This window comes from Triturus cristatus, chromosome 11 (genome assembly GCF_964204655.1).
Source record: "Triturus cristatus chromosome 11, aTriCri1.1, whole genome shotgun sequence".
Taxonomy (NCBI): Eukaryota; Metazoa; Chordata; class Amphibia; order Caudata; family Salamandridae; genus Triturus; species Triturus cristatus.
In genome coordinates, this window is record NC_140594.1 from 772,391,068 (window position 1) to 772,417,592 (window position 26,525).

A 26,525-nucleotide genomic window follows, 5' to 3' on the forward strand; every position below is an offset into this window, starting at 1 on the left:
ATCTGCCCCTTTCCTACGAGTGCAAGTTTTACAGAACAAGAGCAACACAAATTAAATCTCTGACAACAATTCCTGTGTGCACACAGACTCATGATGTGATTCTAGGCACAAAACAGTATTCCTGGGTGATACCAGTACACCTTAACTTATGGTGAAGACATACTCCATAATATCTTACAAGTTCAAGGCAGGTAAATATCTTCCAAAACATAAAATGTAAAACACAACTTTTAAAGAAGTAACAAATGTCTATTATTTATATCAAAATACACCACATACATCCCCTCTCAAATTCATAACTCACCTTTAAAAGTAGTTAGTTGAGAAAGAAATGTGCCACTCACACAGCAGATTATCAGAGCCAGAATCTCTGAGCTGTACTCCTCTCACCAGCACCACTAAATGGCAAAATGTCCCTCTCTTTTTTCACACATATACATGTTAACTTCAAATCACATTGCTTCCCACATTTTTTTAAATGGAAACACACATTTCTATTGGTTGCAAATTTCAACCCTTTCCAAATGATTCCTACCCCCAACATGACTTCTGCCTGCTACCATAGCAACAGATCATGGAACACTGGAGTGAGCAGAGAGGTCAGAAGTTCGGCACACAATGTTTCTAATCCAAAGAGCAAGAGTGCTTGACTTTTCAAACCTAACAGCATATCCAAAGTAATCTTCTGTGGGAACACATTTTTCTGAACCAATACAAAACATGCTTTTAAAAATTTAAACCTACAGCCTAGTTTTTAGTGTTGAATGGTCTGAAACAGCCAATGAGTTCTTTTTATTAAAAAAAAGTATGTAAGCCTCCATTTTACAACTATCTTTTTTTCATATTGCCATTCTACTGAAAGACACCTTCTGAGTGCATCCAGATCTCCTTGAAAGATGTTCACAGTGTGGATTGTAGGTCATAGCTATGTCTACTGGAGTGAAAAGTATGCAGAAAAAAGAGGTATTGTGAAAGACTTTGCTTTGCCACATGTAGACATTAAATGGATTGGTCAGAGAGGGTTAAAGTGGCACCAATTAATGCCTTTGGTTAAATCCTTTCTACATCTCCCACAGCCTGACCTTATAATTGTGCACTGTGGTGGAAATGACCTAGGCACTTTAACTGGGGTAGGTCTGGAAATGCTTGTTAAGGACACCTTTGTGCAATTGATGTCACTTTTTCCACAAACTACCTTTGTATATTCTAATATATGCCAAAGGCAAAAGTGGAACTGGTCCAACCAATATTGTCCGCATGTTGAGAAAACAAAAAAGCACGTCAATATGTCTGTTTCTGCTTTCCTCAGAGACTATGGTATGGGTTCTATATACCACAACAACTTGCGTTGCAACATGCAAGGCATTTATAGAGGAGACGGTGTACATTTCACAGATGAAGGGAACAGAGTCTTCCTCTTGAAGTTTAGACTCTGCATCGGTACTTACTTGTAGGTACAAAAAAACACTCAATGAACACAACGGCTCTTTTTAGAGCCAACCAACATCTAATCACTTAAACTTGATTTTTAATTCTATTTTTTTTAATGAATTTTTTGCCGCCGTGCGTGCACCATGCGTGCACCGCGCAATATTTATATATTATTTTTTTTGGGGGACCTTAGGGGTCTTTCATGGTCCCCCTGAGAAGGCCTAGGGGTCAGGGACACTCTACCCTGCCCCCTTTTCACGTTCTCCACTTGTCTTTTTAGCTCTCTTCTGCCTCTAAAACTCAAAATGGTGGCTAGGGGGTGCACGCACCATGCGCGCACTCCGCGATTTTTTGAAAAAAAATAAAATGTTTTTTTCACCCTTCGGGGTCCTTCAGGGACCCCCTGACAAAGGCTAGGGGGTCAGGAACTCTCTACCCTGCCCCCTTTTCACGTTCTCCACCTTTCTTTTTCACTGTCACACAAAAAATGGCGTCCGACACTTCCTGATTTCGACCGATTGGAATGTTGACTGACATCTAACCACCAATCAGAATTACGCTCGCGGACATTTGGTGCGCCCCCCGTGCGAGCACCGTGAGCGCACGGTGCACGCATATAGATATTTATGTACTTTTAACTGCAATTTTCTCAGGAACTACTGAACAGATTGACACCATATATGCAAAAGGCAAATGCCTGACCTGAGGACTACCTCTTTGCCAAATTTCAAGTAATTCTGTTCAGCCGTTCGGGCTGTACCTTCGACTAAATGTCCTATGGGAAAATGCATGGGTAAAACGCGTTTTGGGACCCCCTTTTTTCTCAGCCCCCGCTTGACGAATCACCCCGAGACTTTCAGGGTAGGAGCTGAGCGGAGCGCCCCATTAGTTTCGAAAATTTCACGAAGATAAGTCAACCGGCACCAAAGTTATTCAAAATAGAATTTTCAGATTTCCTATGGGAACTCGGTCCTAACTATAACTATCTACTGGCGACCGCCAGTAGATAATATATATATATATATATATATGGTTGTTTGGGGATGGGTGGGAGGTCAAAAAAAATAAAAAGTAAAAAAAAAATTTTAAAAAATATATATATGTACATATATATATAAATGGTTAGGAACACCTCACCGACTGAAGTTGCATCATCCTTGCCATCTCAAGCTGGGGAAGCCCTTCAACAGCCCAGGAAGGAGTTCAGTCAGGACTCAAGTTCCGTCACCTCCACTGCAATACGTCTGTTCTGTGGTGAACTTCCACCTGGCCCCCGTAGGTTCCCAGCTTTAATGCTATTACTCAATGTGGGCCGAAGCTTCTAGAAAACCTCACCCCCTTCTCATGAGAAAGAACCGAGCTGGCTGTACCAGTCTGCGTCAATGCCAAGACGGAGGCTAGCCTAGCTCCCGTATTTTGACTTCGAGGCAGAGTTGCACATTCTACAGATAATATCCAGTTCACTCTGGTCAGTGAAGAGCGAAAAACAAGTGAGGAGCAGAAACATGCCCTCCCCACTTTGCAGCTACGTGCGAGCAGCAAGGCAAAGCCAGACATGAGGCCATGTCAAAGCCAATAGGCAAAGTCAGAAAACAAGATGACATGAGGCCATGTCAAAGCCAATAGTAAGAACTCAGGAGGAGGAGCCCCCGGGTGCCGGAGTGAGCACCGATTGTGGTTTGCGGCCTTCTTCTCGCCGAACCCCGGATTTGCGTTGGGGGGTGACCCAGTGGCAAAGTGAACAACAACGGCGGGCGGGGCCTGGCGAGTCGCGTACCCCGCACTTTCGCTTTCGCTTTCTCGCCGTTTCTGCAAGTGAGATCGCGGAGCCGCTTGTGTTGGTGTGGCCTCGCTGGGGGACCCGGCCTGCCTGCCTGCTGTGGCCCGCCCCGCCGATCTGGGGTGGCCCCCCCGGAGCTCGTTGCCCTGATTGCCTGCCCTCTACGACGTTGCTGGTTCGATTGTGGGACCAGCGGCGATGGCCACGAAACAAGATGGGGATCGGTCAAAGACCAAGTCGACCCGACGTGGCACCGTCCATCCGGCCAACAGCATGGACCGCTATACCCTCCAGAGGGGATCTCCCGGCGGACAGCACAAGTCCCCTGAGGGCCCCTCTGATGCCCCGGACTTGCCCACGGATCTGACTCTCCACGACGTCATGGGCGCCATTTCCGAGATGAAGGCCTCGGTGGGCCAGCGGTTCGACACCCTGGCACAGAAGATCGATGCGGTCCTTGTAGACGTTGGCCTGGTGAGGGCCGATCTTTCCAAGACCAACGATCGAGTTGACTCTTTGGCCCACACCGCATCGGGCCTTACGACTGAGGTGGCGGCACTACAACTGGAGGTACGCCGGCTAAGTCAGGCGAGCGCACTTATGGATTGGCGCCTCGAGGATTCCGAGAGTCGGGCCCGGAGGAATAACGTCCGCATCATCGGAGTGCCCGAGGGACGGGAGGAAGCGGCGGCGGATCTATTTGTGGAGGACCTGATTGCTACCCATCTCCAGCCTCGGGGCCTGAGTAAATTTTTTGCTGTGGAGAGGGCCCACAGGGTTCCCGGGGGAAGGCCGAAGTTCGGAGCCCCTCCGCGACCTCTCATTGCCCGGATTTTTAACTTTCGGGACAGAGACGCTATCCTGCAAGCTTCCAGACTACATGGGCCGGTTAAGTTGGACAATATGGAGGTGAACTTTTACCCTGACTTCACCCAGGCGGTCCAGAAGCAAAGACTGAGCTTCCTCGGCGTTAAACGCCGACTCCGGGACCTGAACTTAAAGTACACCATGCTCTTTCCGGCTAAGCTGCCAGTGGAGGTGGATGGTCGCACGCACTTTTTTGATCGTCCCGAAGCGGTAGGGGACTGGCTGGACTCTCTGTCTGGGGATCGTGATCGAGATGGCGGGGGGGGGGCGGCGGGAGGAGGCGGCCCACTGGATCGGGACTGAGGGGTCAATACTGGGCCTCACTCAGGACGAATATGATGCTACTTTCGATCGAGCGTCTGTCTTTGTACATTCCCCTCCTATGGAGGTTGTGTGGGGTCTTGAAGGAGTACTCTTTCCTCCTCTAGGGGATCTAGCTAGTTTCTTTTATAGGGGCGACAGGCACACTGCAAGTTGGGGGGGCTGTCCGGGCTCATGCAGGGGTGCAGGGTGGGGGGAGTTTTGTTGGTATGGGTGGGTTGGGGTGGGGTGTTGTTCGTTTCCACCACAAGGCAAATGTATCTTTGTGTTATCTCTACAGTGCTCTCTGGGGGACGAGTGATGACTTCTGTTAATGATGGGGGGTAGGGGACTGAGTTTGTTGTCCTGGAATGTTAATGGACTGGGGGACAGGATAAAACGAGGTGTGGTCCTGCAGTTTTTGAAGCAAATTTCGCCCGATATAGTTTTTCTGCAGGAGACGCACCTCATTGGCAATTCCTTTTGCGCTATGAATCGACGGGGCTACCGTCTTGTGGCCCATGCGGGCTTCACGTCCGGCTCCAGGGGTGTGGGCATTATGGTTAAAAACTCGCTCCCGTTGGAGATTGATGAGGTGCGCCATGATGATAGGGGACGCTACACGGTTTTGGTGGGCAGATTGGAGGGCAGAGTGATCGTTTTTGTGTCAGTATATGTCCCACCGGGGCTGCAGACGACCACCTTTGCGGACCTGGGGCACCTCCTTCTTGGCCTTTCGGAGGGGATTCTAGTGGTGGGGGGGGATTTTAATGCTGTTGTTTCCGGAACTGTGGATCGTCACCCCCCTAGGGATCTCCCCCGGGCCCCAGAGTGGTTATCTGGCCTCTTGGATACCCTGGGGCTGGTGGATTGTTGGCGTCTAAAACATCCCACGCAGCTACAGTACACCTTCCATTCAGGGGCCCATGGTAGTCTCTCACGGCTAGATTATGTCCTGGTCCCTTCGGCTTATGTAGGGAGGGTGGGAGAAGTGCGCCATTTGGCACGGGGTATTTCGGACCACTCTCCGCTCTTGTTGCACTTTGATGTTTTGCCGAGGGGAGAGGGTAGAGTGGCCCCGATCAATCCCTGGTACCTGCGTGACCCCACCATTCGCGCAGAACTGATTAAATCCCTTAAGCGCTATTTTGATGAGAATGTGGGGTCTGTGTCTTCGGCGGTTTCACTGTGGGAGGCGTTTAAGACAGTACTCCGAGGAGAAGCCCTGTCCCTTATTTCCCACTCCCGGAGGAGCGAGCGGGAGGAGGTGACCCGTGTTGAAGCTGAGATAACCGAGTTGGAGGGGGATCTAGAACGTGGGGTGACGGAGGATAAATTACATGTGCTCCAACTCAAGCAAGCGGCCTATAAGGCCCTCATCACGGAGGCGGCCAGGGGCCTCAGTAGGGAGATACAGGGGAGACTGTATGATGTGGGTGATAAGGCTGGTAAATTGATTGCGTGGCTGGATAAAAAAGAGAGAGCGAGTCGTGTTGTCCCATTGATTGAGAAAATGAATGGTGTATGTGTCACTGAACCGGAGGAAATTGTCTCCTGCTTTGTGGACTATTTCCGTGGGGTATATTCTCCAGTGTCTTCCCGCTCTGAAGAGGATTCTCATGCCCTGCTCAGAGATATCGCGCTGCCTTCCCTTTCTGAGGAGGACAGAGTGTTGTTGGACGCCGCTCCAAACTCCGAAGAAATTGCCCTCGCCATACGCTCGGTCGCTTCCGGCAAGGCCATGGGTCCTAATGGTCTTCCCATCGAGTTGTATAAGCTGCGACCGGATACGCTGGCGCCGCATCTCCGTGCTATGTTCCTTGCGGCCCACTCGGTGGGTTCCCTCCCGCTAGACCAGCGTCTGGCTACCATCGTGGTTATCCACAAGGAGGGGAGGCCTCGGACCGGGTCACATCCTATCGACCCATTTCGTTATTGAATGCGGAGCCCAAAATTCTCGCCAAGGTTCTGGCCAATCGGCTGGTCGGCGTGGTGTGTGACTTGGTCCACCAGGACCAGTCCGGCTTTATCCCCCATCGTAACACAGCGCTTAACCTGCGGCGTTTGCATGGGGTGCTCGCACGTGTCCCGTTAATGCGGGAGCCGGCCATCTTGGCATCCTTGGACGCCACTATGGCGTTTGACACACTTGAATGGCCATATATTTGGGCGACGCTCGCGAAATTTGGGTTTGGCCCAGGGTTTATCAGCTGGGTTAAATTGTTGTACTCTGGCCCACTGGCGCAGGTGGTTGTGAACGGTAGAGTGTCGGCTCCGTTTGAGTTGGGCAGGGGCACGCGGCAGGGCTGCCCGTTATCGCCGCTTCTTTTTGCGCTTGCCTTGGAGCCCCTGGCGGAGTGGTTGCGGTGGGAACCTTCTATTCGTGGTCTCCGCTGGACCCCCGAGTATGAGGACCGCGTGTCTCTATATGCTGACGATATTCTCCTGTACCTGGCTTCCCCACGTAAATCACTGATAGTCCTGGTTGATGTATTGCACTCATTTGGTCGTAACTCCGGTCTCGTCATCAACTGGGCTAAATCGTGCGTGTATGTTCTCTCTGGGGAGGCTCCTATCCTTCCGCGGGGCTGTCCTATCCAGATCGCCCCGCAGGGATTTAGGTACCTGGGTATCTTCATCACCCTAGACGCGGAGGCCCGGTATGATCGAAACCTGCTGCCCCCCCTCCAGCGCCTGAAGGAGGATGTCGTGCGTTGGCGGCGTTTGCCGCTCTCGCCACTCGGCCGGGCGGCATTGTTTAAGATGATGTCGCTGCCGCGTTTCTTGTACGCTCTGCAGAATACGATGGACCTCGTCCCGGCGCGCTACTTCCGCGAGGTGGAGAGCTTACAACGCCGCCTGTTCTGGGACGGGAGACTGCGTATCGCCCTGGCGAAGCTGACGCTCCCGTGGTATGACGGGGGGATTGCCCTCCCGGATATTAAACGGTATTATTGGGCCTCCCAGCTGGCTGCGATTAATCACGGCCTACACGGGCCCGCCCTAAACCCGCCTTTGAAATGGATAAGATGCTACTGCCGGGTGGTGACTATAATCGAGCGCTCTACTCCAGCTCGCTCGACGCACGTCTTACGGGCCCCACGCGTGTCATGGTAAGAGTGTGGCACGCGGCCAATGCAGCGATGGGGTGGAAGGATCGTTTGACCCGGGCGTCACCACTGTACGCATCTGAGCAGTTGGGCTCCCTGTGGACCTCAAAGGGTTTCGAGAAGTGGGACATGATAGGCATTAGCAGGGTGGGGGATCTCTGGACGAGGGGGGGATTCAAAACGTTCGGGATGCTGCAGACGGAATTCCAGTTGCAAGCCAGGGAGTACTTTCGGTATATGCAGATCCGTCATGCACTATGCTCCGCCTTCCCGGACGTTGCCTCCATCCCGGAGTACTCCCCTCTGGAAGATAGAGTGCTGGATGGACATGTCCCGGAAAGCACGATCTCGTTAATCTATAAAAAACTGATCAATGACCGCGTGGGATTGCTGCTTGATCTTCGCGAGGCTTGGGTTGCCGATGGATTGGAGCTGGACGACGAGGACTGGGTCTCTGCGGTGGCCTCCCCGAAAGAGGTGGCCATACCGGCCCGCCTTCGCTTCGTCCAGCTCAAGATACTCCATAGGGTCTACATAACGGGGCCAAGGCTATTGCGAATGGGCTATGCTGTGGACGGGTTGTGTAAGCGTGGGTGTGGTTCTTTGGGGACCTTTCTTCATATTTTGTGGGAATGCCCAGAGGTGGAGCGATTCTGGCGTGGTGTGCATGAGGTCCTGCGGGTGGTTACGCGTGTGCCGCTGCTGCCCGAAGCGAGGAGATGCCTGTTGAACGTGTGGGAACCAACCGACTATTCGGCGCCACAGACGTGGTGGGTGACTCTGGGATATATGGTGGCCAAGCGCGATATTGCTCAACTGTGGGGTTCCCAGAGGCCCCCGACTGTTTCGGCCTGGAAGGAAAATATGGACTGGTGCATGTTTCGGGAAAAGGTGGTGTATGTAGCGAGAGGTAAGCCTGGGACATGGGTGAAAGTGTGGGGTCCCTGGAACGCCTACCGTGGTGGAATCTGCGCCCCGCCGTTATTGCCCGATCCATCGCCTGCCCCGTCCCCTTAGCCGGTTTAGCTCTCCGGTACCGGGCACTGAGTTCACCCAGTCCCTGTTCTGACCTTCTCCCCCCCCTTGATACTCCTATGGTTTGGTAGGGTCCCCCTTCTAGGGGAGCACATGCTGCAGTTTTCGATCGTGGGTTGCCTTGTGGTTGGATTTTGTTTGCTGTTATTTATGTTTAAAAGAAACCGTCATGTGGGGTCCGTATGGTGTGGCCATCAACGCGGCTGACTCCTGTATGTTTCCCTTTGCCGCTGTCTGCGCTCCACTGTGTGTATCTTATGCTCCTCTTGTTCGCTAGCGGCCGGCCTGAAGGTTGTAGGCCCATCTTTGTATATTCTTTGAATTTTGTAATAAACGGTTTCACAAAAAAAAAAAAAAAATAGTAAGAACTCATAATTCTCATAACCCAAACAACTTGCAAGCACTGCTGTGCATGCATAAGCAAGGAAAAGTCAGAAAACAAGATGACATGAGGCCATGTCAAAGCCAATAGTCAAAGTCAGAAAACAAGATGACATGAGGCCATGTCAAAGCCAATACTAAGAACTCATAATTCTCATAACCCAAACAACTTGCAAGCACTACTGTGCATGCAGAATCAAGGAAAAGTCAGAAAACAAGATGACATGAGGCCATGTCAAAGCCAATAGTACTTTTCTACTCCCTGACAGCTCCCACTAAAAGACAGAAAGATTACAAGACAGAAGAGAAGCAGGCATATGCAGGACCGTCCTACATTAAGGCTAGGGTAAAATAACACACTAGTCAGTTAAAATGGTGGTAGTTGAAGGTCATCATAGGGTGCCCAACCACAAGAGTGGCTCATTACAGCGGGGCAGGCAATAATATCAATTTCCTGTATGTCCACCAACTGCCGCTCCCCTCGACACAGGTGCAATCCTCTGCGTTGGTGCAATGCATTTCTTATTCCAAACGTGACCTCCGCTTCACTCGGTCAGAAATCGAGGCACACACTGGAGAAGTTGATTTTAAATATTTATTCACCACACAAATTCACAGACAGAAGCGTTTCGGCTGCCTGCCTTCCTCAATGTCAATGGGTTCGAAAACCTCGCCATATTTAAAATACATTTAACTATAAACATAGAGGGAGGAGAGAAAATCCAATAATTTCATTGGTAGAAAGAAAGAAAAGACGGCAGTAATATGTATACACAAATGTAGCGGCCATCTTATAATGGTTTCAATTCATTCATTGTCCTTCACATTTTCAATATATTCTTATTATATGCAATCCCAATTCATTGATGTTCAACATTCTCAACACAGTGCTTTGCAAAAAAAAAAAACCCCAATAATAATATATATATCATCTACTGGCGGTCGCCAGTAGATAGTTATAGTTAGGGCCGTGTTTCCATAGGAAATCCGCAACATTCTATTTGGAATAACTTTGGCGCCGGTTGACGAATCCTCGTAAAATTTTAAAAATAGGTGGGGCGCTCCGCTCCGCTCCTACCCTTAAAGTCTCGGGGTGATTCGTCAAGCGGGGGCCGAGAAGAAAGGGGGGTCCCAAAACGAGTTTTCCCCATGCATTTTTCCATAGGACCTTTAGTCGAAGGTACAGCCCGAACGGCTGAACAGAATTACTTGAAATTTGGCAGAGAGGTAGTCCTCAGGTCAGGGAAGTGCCTTTTGCAGGTCTGGTGTCAATCTGTTCAGTAGTTCCTGAGAAAATCAAAAGTAAAATCATATATATATGTGGGCGGAGCCTAACCACACATCTCATCCTGAGATCTGATTGGCTGTCAGCACTTCATCCAAGAAGTGTTGGCAGCCATCTTGGGACCAATATACATGATAGCACCTCATTAAAAAGCATTGCAGTTAATAGAAGGTTTTAAGACTTTAGTTCCATTATAAATCATTTGTTGATGGTACCATACTCATTTTAGGAATTGTGGTATGTTCTAAGGTGATTTCACCATGTGAAAAAGCCTTCTGCTGGGATATCATGATTGAGAGAAAAATATTTTCTCATGCTTTTCCCACAGAGGTTTGCAAGGTGATCTATAAGCTAAACTGAGAGCTTATGTTCTGTAAATTCACATTATCTTTCTCAGTCATGTGAGAATGAAGTCTGACATTCTCAGTAAAACATGTACATCCAATAAGGGCAGAGACTGTCAGTTGATTCCTTTGTGTTCTACTGCAGCTTCCCAGAGTGTTCCAAAGAACAACTAGAGCGCTAACAGTCCTACTTATGATAAACGTATGGCACACCTGAAGCCATCTTGCTTGGATTAAAGTGGTAACTCTTAAAACATTTAATTTAAAAAGGAACACAATGAGGGGGTTCATTTTTCTATAAAACGTATGATTAGTGCTGCAGAAAGAAAAATTAGGGCACATTTTGAGTGACTTCTCAAATCCTCTTCTATTTCATTAAAAAATTCGGACATGCAGACTGAAACATGCCCTTTCAATACCAGCAGCAGTTTTCCCTGGTGAGCAGTAGCTTTACTACAGTGATCTAATGAGCAAAAAGAGTGCTAACATTTTGAATTTATTTCAAATGTGTGACACATCTGAATGCCTTCTTGATGGAATCAAAGTAAAAAAATGAAAGTATTTCCTACTGAGGAGACTGCAGTAAATGAGGAAATTAGGAAACTTCATAACAAATAAGTCTCCCAAGATGGCCACCAGAGACAAAAGAGCCCAAATGTAGCCCAAATATCACCCAGATGTAGCCCAAGTATAGCCCAATGACAGAATGTCCCAGAGTGTTCTTAAAAACAACTAGAGCGCTTACTGTCTTCATTATGACAAAAGTATGGCACACCTGAAGCCATCTTGATTGGAATAAACTGGTAACACTTAAAACATTTAATTTAAAAAGGAACACAATGAGGGGGTTCATTTTGCCATAGAAATTATGATTAATGCTGAAGAAAGAAAATGAGGGCACATTTTGAGTGACTTCTCAAATCCTCTTCTATTTCATTAAAAAATTCTGACATGCAGACTGAAACATGCACTTTTAATACCAGGAGCAGACTTCCATGGTGAACAGTAGTTTTACTACAGTGATCTAATGAGCAACTAGAGTGCTAACATTCAGAATTTATGGCAAATGTGTGACATATCTGAATACCTTCATGATGGAATCAAAGTAAAAAACTGAAAGCATTTCCTACTGAGGAGACTGCAGTACATGAGGAAATTAGGAAACTTCATAACAAATAAATCTCCCAAGATGGCCACCGGAGACAAAAGAGCCCAAATGTAGCCCAAAATCACCCAGATGTAGCCCAAATATAGCCCAATGACAGAAGTGTGCAAAACACTTATTATTTTGTGTTTTTGCAGTGTTATATAGTGCAGACTTGTCAGGTATTGGAGTGCTTTACATGAGTATTGGTTACATCACACAAGAACAAATTCATTTTGGTTGTAGACATGGGGAGACTAAGGTGCCGATCACGATCCGGTAAAAAATTACCCCGTGCGACTCGTATCCGGTCTTTTTACCGTACGAATCGTACAAGTGCCGTACGAACTGGCAATCACGATTCGCATGGGAAAAAGTCCATACGAACCTCATTGGGAATCATTCCCCACACGTCCTCGGGTCGGAAAATGTGTCCGACACGTCCTCGGACGATTTACCGTACAAACGTGAAAAGTCAAGTCCGACCGAGGAATCACGATCCATCCCGTGCGTCCGAGGTCACAACCGTATGGAAAAAACACCGTCCGCACCGAACTCCTATAGCAACCATGGAGACATGTGCCCGCATACGCGCCCAACACTCCCCCCAGCCCCCGTACGTCCGACACGTACCCCCCGTGTATGTACACCCCCACCCGTCTAGGTCCACCCCAGTACGTTCGAGTCCTACCCCCACCCCTGTACGTGTCATACCACCGTCCATGTACACCCCAGTACGTTCGAGTCCTACCCCCACCCCTGTACGTGTCCTACCCCCGTGTACCCCCACTCCAGTACGTTCCAGTCGTACCCCCACCCCTGTACGTGTCCTACCCCCGTGTACCCCCACCCCAGTACGTTCCAGTCGTACCCCCACCCCTGTACGTGTCGTACCACCGTGTACCCACACCCCAGTACGTTCCAGTCGTACCCCCACCCCTGTACGTGTCCTACCCCCGTGTACCCACACCCCAGTACGTTCCAGTCGTACCCCCACCCCTGTACGTGTCGTACCACCGTGTACCCACACCCCAGTACGTTCCAGTCGTACCCCCACCCCTGTACGTGTCCTACCCCCATGTACCCACACCCCAGTACGTTCCAGTCGTACCCCCACCCCTGTACGTGTCACACCCCCGTGTACCCCCACCCCAGTACGTTCCAGTCGTACCCCCACCCCTGTACGTGTCGTACCACCGTGTACCCCCACCCCAGTACGTTCCAGTCGTACCCCCACCCCTGTACGTGTCATCCCACCGTGTACCCCCACCCCAGTACGTTCGAGTCCTACCCCCACTCCTGTACGTGTCGTACCACCGTGTACCCAGTACGTTCGAGTCCTACCCCCACCCCTGTACGTGTCCTACCCCCGTGTACCCCCACCCCAGTACGTTCCAGTCGTACCCCCACCCCTGTACATGTCGTACCACCGTGTACCCACACCCCAGTACGTTCCAGTCGTACCCCCACCCCTGTACGTGTCCTACCCCCGTGTACCCACACCCCAGTACGTTCCAGTCGTACCCCCACCCCTGTACGTGTCGTACCACCGTGTACCCACACCCCAGTACGTTCCAGTCGTACCCCCACCCCTGTACGTGTCCTACCCCCGTGTACCCACACCCCAGTATGTTCCAGTCATACCCCCACCCCTGTACGTGTCCTACCCCCGTGTACCCCCACCCCAGTACGTTCCAGTCGTACCCCCACCCCTGTACGTGTCGTACCACCGTGTACCCCCACCCCAGTACGTTCCAGTCGTACCCCCACCCCTGTACGTGTCCTACCCCCGTGTACCCCCACCCCAGTACGTTCCAGTCGTACCCCCACCCCTGTACGTGTCGTCCCACCGTGTACCCCCACCCCAGTACGTTCGAGTCCTACCCCCACCCCTGTACGTGTCGTACCACCATGTACCCACACCCCAGTACGTTCCAGTCGTACCCCCACCCCTGTACGTGTCCTACGCCCGTGTACCCACACCCCAGTACGTTCCAGTCGTACCCCCACCCCTGTACGTGTCACACCCCCGTGTACCCCCACCCCAGTACGTTCCAGTCGTACCCCCACCCCTGTACGTGTCGTACCACCATGTACCCCCACCCCAGTACGTTCCAGTCATACCCCCACCCCTGTACGTGTCGTCCCACCGTGTACCCCCACCCCAGTACGTTCGAGTCCTACCCCCACCCCTGTACGTGTCATACCACCGTCCATGTACACCCCAGTACGTTAGAGTCCTACCCCCACCCCTGTACGTGTCCTACCCCCGTGTACCCCCACCCCAGTACGTTCCAGTCGTACCCCCACCCCTGTACGTGTCCTACCCCCGTGTACCCCCACCCCAGTACGTTCCAGTCGTACCTCCACCCCTGTACGTGTCGTACCACCGTGTACCCACACCCCAGTACGTTCCAGTCGTACCCCCACCCCTGTACGTGTCCTACCCCCGTGTACCCACACCCCAGTACGTTCCAGTCGTACCCCCACCCCTGTACGTGTCACACCCCCGTGTACCCCCACCCTAGTACGTTCCAGTCGTACCCCCACCCCTGTACGTGTCGTACCACCGTGTACCCCCACCCCAGTACGTTTCAGTCGTACCCCCACCCCTGTACGTGTCGTCCCACCGTGTACCCCCACCCCAGTACGTTCGAGTCCTACCCCCACCCCTGTACGTGTCGTACCACCGTGTACCCAGTACGTTCGAGTCCTACCCCCACCCCTGTACGTGTCCTACCCCCGTGTACCCCCACCCCAGTACGTTCCAGTCGTACCCCCACCCCTGTACGTGTCGTACCACCGTGTACCCACACCCCAGTACGTTCCAGTCGTACCCCCACCCCTGTACGTGTCCTACCCCGTGTACCCACACCCCAGTACGTTCCAGTCGTACCCCCACCCCCGTACGTGTCGTACCACCGTGTACCCACACCCCAGTACGTTCCAGTCGTACCCCCACCCCTGTACGTGTCCTACCCCCGTGTACCCACACCCCAGTACGTTCCAGTCGTACCCCCACCCCTGTACGTGTCCTACCCCCGTGTACCCCCACCCCAGTACGTTCCAGTCGTACCCCCACCCCTGTCCATGTCGTACCACCGTGTACCCCCACCCCAGTACGTTCCAGTCGTACCCCCACCCCTGTACGTGTCGTCCCACCGTGTACCCCCACCCCAGTACGTTCGAGTCCTACCCCCACCCCTGTACGTGTCGTACCACCGTGTACCCAGTACGTTCGAGTCCTACCCCCACCCCTGTACGTGTCCTACCCCCGTGTACCCCCACCCCAGTACGTTCCAGTCGTACCCCCACCCCTGTACGTGTCGTACCACCGTGTACCCACACCCCAGTACGTTCCAGTCGTACCCCCACCCCTGTACGTGTCCTACCCCCGTGTACCCACACCCCAGTACGTTCCAGTCGTACCCCCACCCCTGTACGTGTCCTACCCCCGTGTACCCCCACCCCAGTACGTTCCAGTCGTACCCCCACCCCTGTACGTGTCCTACCACCGTGTACCCCCACCCCAGTACGTTCGAGTCCTACCCTCACCCCTGTACGTGTCGTACCACCGTGTACCCAGTACGTTCGAGTCCTACCCCCACCCCTGTACGTGTCGAACCACCGTGTATGTACATCCCAGTACGTTCGAGTCCTACCCCCACCCCTGTACGTGTCGTACCACCGTGTACCCAGTACGTTCGAGTTCTACCCCCACCCCTGTACGTGTCGAACCACCGTGTATGTACATCCCAGTACGTTCGAGTCCTACCCCCACCCCTGTACATGTCGTACCACCGTGTACCCAGTACGTTCGAGTCCTACCCTCACCCCTGTACGTGTCGAACCACCGTGTATGTACATCCCAGTACGTTCGAGTCCTACCCCCAACACAACCTCCTAACTACGGAGCGCACCCCAGGCCCCAACATCACAACCGCATGTACGAGTCGTACCAAGCCACACACAAGGACAGCACCGTACAACCAAATGGCCCATGTACACACCGTACACACGCTCAAAACGCACGGACACAACCAGGACAAAACAAAACAACACAACAATACACCATTCGAATGGCACAAAGCCACTAAACATGGCCAAAAAACACTAAAACAACACCTTCACTGACCTGCAACTGCCAAAAACAAACAGAGGCCCAATACACCACCACTCCTTATAACCAACCCACCCACAATTCAAACACAGCCACACCCACCAATGGACCAATAAAAAGGGCCCACACACACAAACCATGAGCCTTTGCAACAGACCCACTGCTGCCAGACCCCACAGACAACCCACAGCACCAGACCTCAAACTTTACTACACCTTACACTTGCACACCTTCACACAACCACCTTCACAAACACACCCTCATCACATTCACACACACACGCACCTGCACAACCACACCCACACACCCACAACCATCCACACACCACCCCCACCATCCACACCCCCCCCACCATCCACACCCCTCCCCACCATCCACACCCCTCATCAAGCCCACTACCAAGAATCCAAAGTTCAGTAACCGAGAGTTGGAGGTTCTTGTTGATCAAATCCTCAGAGTCGAGCCACAGATCTTTGGAACATTGGTCAGAAACACCAGCCAGGCAGCAAAAACAGCCATGTGGCAGACCATCGTCGATGCTGTGAATGCTGTTGCGGACACCAGACGGACCAGGCAGGAATGCCAGAACAGGTGGTACGATCTGCGGAGGAGGGTCCGAGCCAAGAGGCAGGATGAACACGACCAGGCCAACGCCACCAGAGGAGGGCCCTCCCGCAGACCCGTACACTACCATCCCTGGGAGGAGAGGGTGATGGCCATACTGCCGGTGGAGGCAGTCGAAGGATTAGAAGGACTCCGAGACCCGGGTGAGTACACAAACAACGCACCTCACATGGGGGGAACGGCATCCACAACCAACATCACTAACAGGCACGCAACCACCACAAGCCATCGCATGACTCAACCACACTCCATGAGCACGCACATGCCACTGCTGCCACCATGCCCCATGCACCCAGCTGGACAATGTCAAGTCACAGGCCACAGAAGACAACAACACATGACACGGTAACCCGGATGGCGGGAGGCTGGGCCCCAAAACGCACATAGTGCAACTCAGAAGCAGACAACAATTCACTCTACCCATATGGCCTAGGTCACAGCCAGACAGACAGTGTGTCCCAACACAGGAATGACTTGCCAGCAAATGGCGGACGCCTTGCATCAACACATGGGGGTGAAGGCACTGTTTTGCACATGACAGCAGCTAATGAACAGCCAACATTGTGAAAGAGTGGCAGCACACACCACCACAGCAGCAGCGCACAGACACACATCACACCCAATGGGTGCCTGGAGATCAGGAACAAACTCACATCAACAAGCCAAGGGCCACTCAAAGATCTGCTAACAGTGTGTGCCCAGGAAGCTGGGCCGAGGTGACAGAGGGTGACACACGGAGGGAGGGAGAGGGGGACACAGAGGGAGGGAGAGGGGGACAGAGAGGGAGGGAGAGGGGGACAGAGAGGGAGGGAGACGGACAGAGGGAGGAGGCTGACACACGGAGGGAGGGAGAGGGGGACACAGAGGGAGGGAGAAGGCGACAGAGAGGGAGGGAGAGGGGGACAGAGAGGGAGGGAGAGGGGGACAGAGAGGGAGGGAGACGGACAGAGGGAGGAGGCTGACACACGGAGGGAGGGAGAGGGGGACACAGAGGGAGGGAGAAGGCGACAGAGAGGGAGGGAGAGGGGGACAGAGAGGGAGGGAGAGGGGGACAGAGAGGGAGGGAGACGGACAGAGGGAGGAGGCTGACACACGGAGGGAGGGAGAGGGGGACACAGAGGGAGGGAGAAGGCGACAGAGAGGGAGGGAGAGGGGGACAGAGAGGGAGGGAGACGGACAGAGGGAGGAGGCTGACACACGGAGGGAGGGAGAGGGGGACACAGAGGGAGTGAGACACAGGGAGAGCTAATCAGCCGTGTTGCGTGTGTGAATGTCTGCTCGTCAGCAGGTAGACTGCGTGCATGTAGACAAGGGTGGCCAGTGCCAGAACCCCCCCTCTTCACCATGGCAAAACACAGGGCCATGTCACAACCTGTTCACGAGCACAACGACAGCTACCTGGATCATATAAGTGTGTGGATCCACTCCATGTGCACATGTACAGTGCTACACGGAAGGCGCCAATGCATGGCTCGCCACACCTGCCCACTCCACTGCTGACTGCAGTCACACTTGACGCAGCAAGTAAGACTGTGCCACACATAGTTAAAGGGGCCAAAGTGGTGCCCAAGGGACACACCCATGCACAAGTGCACTGTGAGTGGAATGCAAGACCGATCCTAATTCCAAGAGGAAATGTGCCAACTTTGAAACGGATGAAACATGGATGTTGCATGGACCAAAATTAACATTGTCTCTCTCACACACAGGTCAACGTCGTGGTGCACCCCCCAACACTGGGGGGGAACACTCACAGGACCCGGATCTGCAGGAGCCCGATCCCACCGGCAGCGACCACTCTCACCACTCTGCGGACGACCCCGACCAACCTGGCCCCTCTGGTGTCCAACCACCTGCAGCACCTGCGTCAGGTACAACTGTGCCAACCACCACCCCCACTCCTGCCACATCCCAGGAGACACCCAGGATCCCTGCCCCAACACCACAATGCAGCCAGGCTCGCCAGGAGGGACACGGTGTCCCGGGCACCCAGGAGGAGGCAGGCGACAACGCCAATGCCACCCCTCAGGGGTCCCGGAGACCCCATGTGCCCACAAGTGCAGGCCAGGTGCAAGTGGGCAGGGGTGGTGGGAGTGGAGGACGGCGGAGGCGCGAGCCTGACCAGTTGGCTGGGGATCCGGTATTTTCCCATGTCCGTAACATCCTGGACTCATACCGGCAGGACACCACGGGCATGGCCCAGGTTGTGTCCGTCCTCGAGGGGATCAAGGCCCAGCAGGCCCAGCAGTCTACTGGTACACCAACGGAGGATGGAGGACAGACAGGCTGAGCAAGTGACGGCATTCCAGGGGATTCACGCTACACTCCGTCGGATGGCCGACACCATGGCCGACCCTCCCTGTGCCAGAAGGCGGAGAACATCACCACCCACAGGGAGGGATCAGGAGGAGGAGGAGGAAACATCCGACGGAGCATCCCAGACGTCTTCACGGCCTGCTGGTGAGGTTCCCCGCAGGAGGCTGGGTCGTCCACGGAAAGGACCGTGAGGGTGGCTGCTACATCACCATCTCCCAGGACACCTGGCCTGGCACCTGGCCCACTGGAGCAACAGCATCACAGCATCAAGAGACATTCTCTGCCACATGGCCCTGCTGGTCACTGGCTGACCAATGTTGACAAAGACTGTGGCATGGACTCTGAGGATTTCCAATGGCAAGGACACCAACTCCCCTACTGAACTTTGGATTCCATAATCCCGGAAAGCCCCTCACTTTGTCCCCCCCCCCCAATAATAAATCACACTATGAAGAGTAGATGCCTGCTGGTAGCATTATTACCTAACATGTGTCTTGTAAAGTCTAAACATGCCTGAGTCATCTTTTCTCTTCAACCATCCATACCCTGGGGCCTGACTCTGGCACAGGACACATGGGTCACAGTGTATTAGGCAAGACAGACATGGAGCACCATACACACCCGTGATGGGCACAACCAGCTGAGGGGGTGGCCGAACAACCGTGCTGACACACACATTGAGTACACCAACAGTCATGCGCAGAGGTCAGGGATCCAGTCCAGTGTCCTGGGGGGCACCCAGGTATGTGTAGACAGGTGGCAGAACCGTGTCCTGCAAGCTTGAGTCCGGTGGATGCAGAGAATGGGGGCCTGGCCAACGTTGGATGCATGGGGATGGCACATGTCACAATACCCACGCAGTCATGGACATCATGCCCAATACACAGTCTCAGCCCACACACACAGCTTGCATCTTGCCACTCGACACATTGACACATAGCCACAATCAGGGAATACCATGCCAGACATGCAGGATGCACCGTGCCAACACACCAGCATTGACTGAGAAGAGGCACCTTGGAGGCATAGGGACACCTTTATTAGTCATGTATTCGGGATTGCAGAGGCAACTCGAAGTACACATGAACACATCATGTGGAGTGACATGTGGGTCCAACACTGGCACCCCCCTTCTGCAGCACAAATGCGTGATAGCCATGGTACTGGCACACAAGCGTCGGCTAACAGCTAAATACCCACAGCTGCACACGGAGAGCCTGCCATACACCATAGATCCGCTGATGTGGAAGTCCCACACCATGTCAAGCCAATGCTAACCGTATGTGTCCGAGGGCAGTGTCACACACATTGATGCCATCATCACAATCCACTATCCCATCACTGATGACTGTCAACCAGGCAGACCATCTATTCAGGTGTACACAGCTGCATGTCGTGTCCCATGGGGATGCGACATGGCTGCAGAGGAACAACACATCGACAGGGGCAGTGTGCATACATCGTGAACAACTGCCACAACCAATACACCCCAGATGCATCCCTTACCCCATGGAGACTTCCAAACGTGTCCGTGCCTGTAACGCTGAGTCAGCCCACGATGTCATTTCCATGAGGAATAGCAGTGGCACAACAATGCAACCAGCAAACGGCATGCGCAGGTACCTGGGGAAGAGAGACACACAAGAAGTCAGCCACAAATAACACAGCCACTTGCATGTGCATTTACTCGACACATGCATGGATGACAACATGCTAGGTCATCATTGTGACTGGGGAAATACTACCATCACTGCCACCATCACTCCAGTGACACACCCACACACACCTCTGACTCACGTGCCATACATGCAGGTGGAGACACACATCACAACGCATGCCACACGGGGACCAATGCGTGCACACTCAGACACTGGTACTCACCACTAAGCAAAGAAGTCGCGTATGAGCCGAGTCCGGATGTCCTCTTGCGGCTCCACATCCTCCACATCACTAGCCCCATTGCCAAGCCCTTCGTCCTCCACGGGTGGATGGTCCTCGTCATGTTGATTCAGGATGAGTGGCACAGCTCTTTCAACTGCCATGTTGTGCAGCATGCAGCAGACCATGAAGATCTTGCAGACCTTCGCCGGGGCATAAGGGAGTGCACCGCCGGTCTTGTGGAGGCACCGGAATCGGCTCTTCAGCATGCCAAACGTCCTCTCTATCACTCGCCTTGTCCGGCCATGGGCGGTGTTGTAGCGGAGCTGGGCCGGCGTGATGGGGTTGCGGAGAGGTGTCAGCAGCCAAGGCATGTTGGGATAGCCAGCGTCCCCTACATGGGAAGCACATGGACATCGTTAGAAGTGGTGAAGCGGTCGTGCTGGTAGGCTATACAGAATACAGGACAGACAGACTGTACCCACCAACAACACATGCCCGTTCGTTGCGCAGCTGCATCATCATATCAGGCATCCCGCTACGCCTCATGATGTAGGCATCGTGTGCTGATCCTGGAAAACGAGCACAGACATGTGAAATCACCATGTTGGACAGACACACCACAAGGGCATTGATGGAGTGGTAGTGCTTCCGATTGCGGTACGCCACCTCCCGTGCGTGTGGTGGTACCAAAGCTACATGTGTCCCATCTATGGACCCAATGACATGGGGCATCCCTCCCAGGGCATAGAATCCACGCTTGACCTCAGTCATCTGTTCAGGGGTTGGGAACTTGATGAAGTCATCCAGGTGAATCAACATGGCCTCCAAGAAATCATGCAGCACACCGCTGAACATGCTCTGGGACATGCCACCAACATGAGCTATGGTATTTTGGAAGGTACCCGTGGCAAGAAAATGTAAGGCAGCCATTACCTTCAGCTGGGGTGTCAGTGCCGTAGGATACCTGTGCTGCGGTTGCAGGTGTGGTGCCAGTCTCGCCGTCAACTCCAGAATCAACGGTTGGGTGAAGCGGTAGAGCCGGATCCTGTCATTCTCCTGCATGGCAGCCAAGTCTGGAATTCTTCGGGCAAGAGGCGGCGCTCTGCAGTAATTTGGAAGTGACAAGGAAGAGTGAGTGCACTACGACAACAACTCATGTCTACTGAGCACATGTAAATCTGGCAATACACACATGCTACATAGGGAGTCAGGTATGTGCTACATGCCCAGGACACGTATGGATGCAAGGTGACACTCCTTCCAAGACCCAGCTACACACGGAGATTGAGAACCTCCCCATGCCACGCCATGGGAATAGCTGTGTCCCAGTGCAAGTGAACAGCCAGACGCGAGACAGGAGTGACATACACCCACACATCAGCAGAAGTAGGATGCCGATTGCAGAGACTGGTAGCGGAACACCGGAGCCACAGGTCACATGACATTACACTAGGCCTGCCCACACACCTTGCCATGAAGGTGCACATGTCATGACTCACCACACATTCCTTGTGAGGATGCTGACATGGCCTTGTCACGCTACTCCGTGTCCCATGCATACATGTGCACCTCACATCCGATAACACATGTGGCATGGTGTGCGGAACAGTGTGCAATGACAATCTACACACAGACACATGTTGGTTGCTGCAACGGCTGCAGCTTTTGAGGGTGCTACAACATCAACCTGATGGAAATCCCGCACACATAAATGACATAGTCACATTGTGCACTGTGGGTAGTGACAAGTCATGTGTCATAACCCCTGTACCGGGCATCATGGGACACTTCCGTGTGTTGGTGTCCGTGCCATGCCAGTGACGCTCACCCCAAGTGCGCAGTACGACATGCACACATGTCAAAGGAGTCAAGGGCATGCCTGGCACACATTGCACCGTCACACAGTACACCTATACACATCTCATCATACATCTGGTGCCTTCTCCACTCAGGAGTCATGTTCCACATCACAGCCTGTCACACCTGTGCCCCACACATGTAGTAATGCACAGACGATGCCTTGATGTCCATTCCTGGACAAGTATGTCCATCCATGGACAAGTATGTCCATCCATGGACAAGTATGTCCGCCCTATTCCTACCTGTGTGTCGCCTATCACCACTGTGATGTGTAAAAACCGCCGTACTGCTGCTAAGAGGGCCTGTGTATGTTCCCAAATCACTGTGGGAGTGCTGCCGTATGTGTACCCATCGTGATGGCGAGCGTACAGGCATTTGTACGGTCCGTACCACTACGAGTACGCATACGCGTGCAGACCCATAGTGATAGTGAGCGTAGATGCGTGTGTACGGTCCGTACCACTACGAGTACGCATACGCGTGCAGACCCATAGTGATAGTGAGCGTAGATGCGTGTGTACGGTCCGTACCACTACGAGTACGCATACGCGTGCAGACCCATAGTGATAGTGAGCGTAGATGCGTGTGTACGGTCCGTACCACTACGGGTACGCATACGCGTGCAGACCCATAGTGATAGTGAGCGTAGATGCGTGTGTACGGTCCGTACCACTACGAGTACGCATACGCGTGCAGACCCATAGTGATAGTGAGCGTAGATGCGTGTGTACGGTCCGTACCACTACGAGTACGCATACGCGTGCAGACCCATAGTGATAGTGAGCGTAGATGCGTGTGTACGGCCCTATCACTATGGGTGTCCTCGCGTATGCGTACCCGTAGTGGTACGGACCGTACTCACGCATCTACGCTCACTATCACTATGGGTCTGCACGCGTATGCGTACTCGTAGTGGTACGGACCGTACACACGCATCTACGCTCACTATCACTATGGGTCTGCACGCGTATGCGTACTCGTAGTGGTACGGACCGTACACACGCATCTACGCTCACTATCACTATGGGTCTGCACGCGTATGCGTTTTCGTAGTGGTACGGACCGTACACACGCATCTACGCTCACTATCACTATGGGTCTGCACGCGTATGCGTACTCGTAGTGGTACGGACCGTACACACGCATCTACGCTCACTATTACTATGGGTCTGCACGCGTATGCGTACTCGTAGTGGTACGGACCGTACACACGCATCTACGCTCACTATCACTATGGGTCTGCACGCGTATGCGTACTCGTAGTGATAGTGAGCGTACATGCGAGTGTACGGCCCGTACCACTACGAGTACGCATACGCGAGGACACCCATAGTGATAGTGAACGTAGGCATGCATGTACGGGCCGTTGCCATGCATTTGGGGTGCCCTAGGGCCCTGAAACGCACCGTACCTGTGTGTGATGCTCCAAATTACATAGGGGACACATGAGGGACAAGTATTAAGGCCTACATGCATGCTGGTTGTCATGGAGACCAAGTTCAAATTTCGAAATTGTTCTGGAAGGTACACAGCAGAAGTCAGTTGGAATTCTTCTACTTTGTTGCAATGTGTTTGTGGGGCTGACATCATGCAGGAGAATGAAACCGATAGAGAACCCACAGACTGCTAGGTTTGAAGGGATTGGTGGAAACATAGGATGCAAATGTGAGTGACCAATCACTCTGTACTCCTGTGCATGAGACTGGGCAGAAGGGCACATATGAGGCAGCCAGGTCCCATGAGGGAGTACTTGCCTGCACATCTTTGCATTCGTCGACCCAGCTGCTGCTACTGATTCCCTGGAACCATGTCAAGGGCTGTGGAGAGGACACAGCCATTCACCCTGGAGGAGAACATGTCTCTGCTGGATGTGATCCTCCCACAGTACTCCATGCTGTATGGGCGACCAGGGTATCAGGTGAGTGCATAGGCCACTGGCACAGACTGTCCCTATGTTGTGACTGTGACTTCAGGCATTGTGTCCTGGTGTGACACACATGCCATGTACTGTCGGGGGGGTCCCGGGGGGGGTGCCTGATGTCTCCCAGCAGTGCCCTGAGACAGGAGGGGTGTGTGCCTATCACTAACAGCAGTGCCCTGAGACAGGAGGGGTGGATGCAGAGTCCTCCCAGCAGTGCCCTGAGACAGGAGGGGTGGGGGCCTATCACTAACAGCAGTGCCCTGAGACAGGAGGGGTGGGGGCCTATCACTAACAGCAGTGCCCTGAGACAGGAGGGGTGGGGGCCTATCAATAACAGCAGTGCCCTGAGACAGGAGGGGTGGGGGCCTATCACTAACAGCAGTGCCCTGAGACAGGAGGGGTGGGTGTGGAGTCCTCACAGCAGTGCCCTGAGACAGGAGGGGTGGGTGTGATGCACAGTGTGAGCCTTGATCATTGATTGTGACATTGCCATCATTCCACCTGTGTACCCACTATGGCACGTACTGCTTTTTCCCTCACCAGGGGATGATGTCCCTATGACAAAGGTGCAATGCGTTGACTGCATGACATGCCTTGTTGTAACCAGCTAATTTGTACTCATATGTCTCTCTGTGACATGTGGCTGGTGTATTGATGTGGTGTCACTTGTTCTTCCTCACAGGTAGGCGCCACTGCCAAGGAGCAGATCTGGCTGACCGCCGTCAGTGCCGTGAGGGGTGTGGATGGTCGGAGGCGGAGCCTGCCCCAGGTGAGGAAACGCTGGCAGGATATCCGGTGCTGGACGCTGAGGATTGCACGGCTCCTGCTGGGGGACTCACCTGAGAGCCACAAGAACCGCGGCCGCCGCCGTCTGAGCCACCTCCACAGGCGTGTGCTGCCGGTGGTCTTTCCAGACCTGGAGAGGCGCTTACAGGCGATGCAGCAGCCGGAAGGGGGTAGGTACATGTGTGTTTGTTGTGTGTCACCGGCATTTGTAAGGGCACAGTAGCATGAATTCACTGGCAGGGTTTAAAGGTGCTGTGCAGATCCTGTTTGCCCCAGTATAGCGCTGCGCCCCTGCCACCCTTCCCCTCCTTGCAATGTGTTCTCTGGTCTGTGTGTAGTCACTCCTTCACAAGGTAATGTAGGCTGGCGCTTTGTCCACGAGAACAATGACTGTAGCATCATGTGTGGGGGTGGTGTGTAACAGGTTGTGGGACCTTGCCTGTGCACTGTCAAGTTCACTGCATGTGGGTTCCATGTCAGTTGGCACTGATGCTGACTCCAGACATGGGAGTTGGTCTCTCATGTGTCATGCCTTACAGCGCGCATGTCCTATGTAGTGGCCTGTGACATGATGTGCATGAGTGTGCGATACGCATAGTGCAGGGATGGTGACGTGTGTTGCAGTCATTACCATTCAGTAGCATGTAGTTGCGTGCCCACTACTGTCCCCTGGGGCACCTTTTCCTCAGTGGTGTATGTGTCATCATAAACGTGGACACTCTCAGTGTCTACAGCGTAGGTTGTGCTCTGTGCCATTGTCCCCTGTCACCATGTATATAGACGTGCTATTTTGTACAGGTGTCCACTGTGCAGCCTGACCTGATTGTCCTTCTTCATACTCACAGTTGCCAGTGCCTGTGTGTCTTGTTATACTCATCTGAGGATGGGCACTGGTACCTCATTATTTGTACAGACGCACCTTGGCTGTTTGGCGTCCAATCTTGCATTTTGCCTGCCCCTGTGTTTATCACCCAGACTATGAGATGTTGGTGCCACCTGTGTCTCAACAATTTGCCTCGTGTAGGGGTTTGTTGGGGCGGGCAATGCCTATGTGTCAAATCCTGATTTCTACTTGCTGGGTCTGGGCAGTGTGTGATGTTTCTGGACACACACGCAAGGTGCAGTGACCGAGTCATGTTGGGCATGTTTTCAGCATTACCTATGCAGCATGTGTCTCAAGTTCATGGATATGGTCCCTGGTCATCGGTATTTTCGCCAACGCTGTGTGGTGCAGATGCAGTGCTGGATTGTCCCCAGGGCCTGGGTGCTATGTCAGACTCCGTTTCCTGTCTTTAGCTATTGTCTCATGCTCTCCATGGTATTTCAGTGGCATGGTGGCT